The 4,527-nt window shown below is 33.7% G+C and overlaps 1 pseudogene; it reads right to left on the bottom strand.

Moving 5' to 3' along the window:
• Window positions 1-3,331: 3,331 nt before the first annotated feature.
• Window positions 3,332-4,288, bottom strand: LOC102277821 (olfactory receptor 51L1-like; annotated as a pseudogene).
• Between the last annotated feature and the right edge of the window lie 239 nt (window positions 4,289-4,527).

Raw genomic sequence — 4,527 nt, 5'->3', positions numbered from 1 at the left:
CTCATAACATAATTACTGCAAAGTAACTCCTTATCTCCACTAGAAAATATTCATCTCTTGATTTATACAGGAGCTAAAATATTTCTCTGGCATCAAACAGTAAAAAAGTGCATCATGAACATAATAGAAATATATACATGGTCAAATGCTTGAAGCATTTTGACTGTCTTGAAAATATATTTTATAATTCTTTTTATAAATATATATGGCTGTTTCTAGGTATTCTGTGTAATCACATACTTATCCATGTTATAGGTTTTTTTTTTTGAAGGAAATTATGTTTTAATATTTATTCAGTTGAATGAGTGAATGACTAAGAATGCTAATTAAATATTTTGCAGCAACATTTTATATAGAAAAAAAAGCTAAATACTTTTAGATGGTAAACTGGATACTGACATCCTCTGCTCTGATTTTTTGCTTTGCTATCATGTTTTGCTACAAAGGGCTTTCTGCAGCATAAAGATGATCAATGCAAAGTTCAAAGATTAACATTTGACACAATGAAAACAATATCATTGCATTTTGCCTAATGATAGGGGATTGGAACACAATGATAAATTATTATTTGGCCTTCTAGATATCTTATAGATTCTTCAGGTAGGCAGAGAATGCTTTTAGAAGGCAAATAAATATTCATGACTTTATCAAACAATAAAAAGCAAAGACATCACTTTGCCAACAAAGGTCCATATAATCAAAGCCATGGTTTTTCCAGTAGTCATGTATGGATGTAAGAGTTGGACCTTAAAGAAGACTGAACACTGAAGAATTGATCTTTTCAAATTTGGTGCTGGAGAAGATTCTTGAGAGTCCCTTGGGCAGAAAGGAGATCAAATCAGTCTATCCTAAGGGAAATCAACCCTGAATAACTCATTGGAAGGACTGATGCTGAAGCTGAAGCTCCAATACATTGGCCACCTGATTTAACAGCCAACTCATTGGAAAGGACCCTGATGCTAGGAATGATTGAAATCAGAAGGAGAAAAGGACAGCAGAGGATGAGATGGTTGGATGTTTTCACCTTTTCAATGGACATGAACTTTGGGCAAACTCCGGGAGATGGTGAGGAACAGGAAGGCCTGGCGTGCTGTAGTCCATGGGGTCACAAAGAGTCAGATACAACTTAACAACTCAACATTACTATATATTGCAATATGAGTAAGAGTGTCTCAATTTATAAACCCATGTACAAATAAGATAGATGCTTAGATCATATTATTGTGAATTTAGGGAAAAACAAGAGGCCTTCCTCTTTCAATAGCACTATCTATTTGCTGGGATTTCAGCTTTCATTAAATTTTAAAAACAAAATAGTATTTCTGTTCTCAATTCATTATACAAACTTGCGATCATAGCATAATAAAAAATGCTATTCATTCATTTGTTTATTCAATCACTCATGTCTTCACTGACTATATTTCACTGGAAGAGTTATCTTAATTTTGAGACTATGTGTTTTCTGAATGTTTTTAGTAATGTATATTTTATGAATATAATGTAACTTATAATACATCTTAAGAAACATTAGAGGATAATAATACATAAAGTCAAAAGTTGGCTTGCATTATTTAGATATTCATTTGTATATTTTTCTTTGTGAGTGAAATGAAAAGTCTAACATTCAATAGTTTAAATATATTTCTGTTAGCCAAAAAAATGATAATTTTTTTTTCATTTTTTGGAGCAGAAGCATTATAATAGGTGTGTTCAGCAAGCAGACACTAAAAATATATTTTAAATTTGAATGTTTTATAGAATGGCTATAGTTAAATGCTATTTATATGACATACAGCAGATGATAATGTTCACATTTTCTTCTAAAATTTATTTCTATTAATTTTATTTTTCTTATCTACTTCAGGAAATATTAACTAAGTCTGATGTTCATATATCTTGCTTTATTTTTACTTGATATCCCTTTGGTCAAAGTGAATATGCTGAAGGAGAAGGGTAATTAGAAATTGCATTTAAACTAGGCAAAAGAAATAAGTCATGTGAAGATGTCTGTCACATGCTTGACATTTGAAATATAATTTTAAGTTAATAATACCTCTTTTGTTATATGAAATGTGGGCTCATGACAGGTGAAATCTTTCTCTCCAAGACTTTTTTAAAAATGCAAAACAACTAGTTCTTCTATATCCAATGATTGATTCATTTATTAATCAATTATGTATTCAATAATTATTAAGTGCATAATTTAACCAACCTAGTGTTCATTCTCACAAGTAGCAAGCTACATGAGACACAGTTCCTATAGTAGATATAAAGATCTGAGAAAACATATTACTTATTATTAAAACCAATATACATACTGAAAGTTATAAAGCATTCTTAAATCTTTTTTTCCTGCTTAATTTATTTGTCTTTGAAAAAGTGTAGACATGTGAATTAAGAAATTTCAATGAGAAGTATCAGTTTTTTATACAACTCTATGCATACATGAAACTAGATCATTTGAGTTATATGAAAAGAGTTTGTATGCTAAAAGAGTCCTGGATAAAAAGATTTATATTTTGTTTCTTGCTATCACAAATGTAAGTGGTTATACTTTAGTGACTTAGAATTTTTACATTTGAATATTATATCCTAAATTATTCTTAGATACATTTAATCCAATGGATTATAAACCCTGACTTCACAAGACATTATCTCAGGGATTTCAAAAGGTTCTGAGTTGCAGCTTTCTGAAAGATTAAAATTATTTCTGAAAATTAAGTAAAAACAAACAGACTATGAAGGTTGACTGTTTCTATTCCTGGTGAAACTAAATTTCCTCAGAAAAGACTGAACATGTGTATAAAATTTTAAAATATGCTACTAATGCACCATGAAGATAGATAAAATGCTGTGAGCTCTAATAAGCTCTTATATCAACATATGATTTTTTCAATCTTTAATATAGGAAACTTCAGCAGATTTATAAACACTTATGAGAAAGGTAATATAATAATTGTGGGCAAATACAGTATGTCAAGAAGCAAAAAAAAAAAAAAAAAAAAAGATTTAGAATACTCAGGGAAAATGTCATGGATGGGTAACCTTGAATCATGGTTAGGATTAGAAATGAGAGACAACAGATGGAAATGATTTCCAAAACTTCACTCCATCCAACAATTTCATACTTAAAGGAGGTTTATGAAGCACATGCCAAGTCAGGCTTTATAATACCAGTGGACATCAATTCTCTCCTTTAGATCAACGGTCAGTTCTATTTCTCTTTATAAAGTAATCTTTTATTGGTAACTCTGGTGCCAACATGGAGTGTAGACATTCACTATATATTTTCACACTTAAGGTTGATGCCATCATTGACTTGAGGACATGTCTACATCACAGAAGAACTGATTCTTAGGGGGAAAAGCAGGTGGAGAATTCCTTGGCGGATCTTCTTGTTCTTCACACTATAGATGACTGGGTTGAGCACAGGTGGAACTAGCAGGTAGATATGAGCCATGAAGATGTGGATGAGGGGGGATGAGTGTTTAGCAAAACGATGGACAATAGAGAGCCCAATCATAGGCACATAAAGAATAAGTACAGCACAGATGTGGGATGCACATGTGTTGAGGGCCTTAAATCTCCCCTCCTGAGATGAAATTTTTAATACTGAGTCAAGGATGAAAACATAAGACACAAAAATACCCAGAGAGTCCATTCCCCACAGCAAAGATCAGAACTAACCCATAAATAACATTAAACTTAGTGTCAGCACAAGCAAGGCAGATCATGTCCTGATGTAGACAGTAAGAATGAGAAAGGACGTGAGAGTGGCAGAAGGGAAAGAAAGCTAGCCGGGATAGAAGTGGAATCATGGCAAAGGCACTTCTAAGCAGGGCTACAATTCCAATTTTAGTGATAAGTGTAGGAGTGAGAATGGTGGCATATCTTAGTGGGTGGCAGATGGCCACATATAGGTCAAGGGCCATGGCCAAGAGCACAGATGATTCAGTGAAGGAGAAAGTGTGAATGAAAACATTTGGACCACACAGGTATTGAACTGGATCTCCCTGGAAATGGACAACAGCACCCTGAAGAGTGATATCATTGTGGGCAAGGACATGCCCATGTCAGTGAGAGAAAGCATGGCCAAGAAGTAGTACATGGGCTCATGGAGCCTGGGGTCTGTCCAGACAACATGTAGGATAGTACAGTTACCCATGATTCCAAGAAGGTAGAGGAGACAGAATGGGATGGAAATCCAGTGGTGAAATTCCTCATATCCAGGGATATCTGTGAGATAGAAGGTGGAAGACAGGATATTGCTGGAGTTTGCAGTTTCCATAGGGCTTACTGTTAAACCACAATCCCGATTCACAATCACACTCCAGAGGGGAAACAAATGATAAGATCAGCACCTGTGTCACAAAAACAAAACAAAACTTCAGTCTGTCCTATAATCTCTCCTAGATTCACCCTCACAGTTTTGCTTTGTTTTTATTTATTTCACTGCTGACTGTCATCAATTACGGAAAACATTCAGTTTTATAACTATAAGGACTTTCCCTTCTCCTCAGATGAAGA

Source organism: Bos mutus, chromosome 15 (assembly GCF_027580195.1).
Source record: "Bos mutus isolate GX-2022 chromosome 15, NWIPB_WYAK_1.1, whole genome shotgun sequence".
NCBI classification, from domain to species: domain Eukaryota; kingdom Metazoa; phylum Chordata; class Mammalia; order Artiodactyla; family Bovidae; genus Bos; species Bos mutus.
The sequence above is the reverse complement of the archived record's forward strand: the minus strand, read 5'-3'. Positions and strand labels throughout refer to the sequence as shown.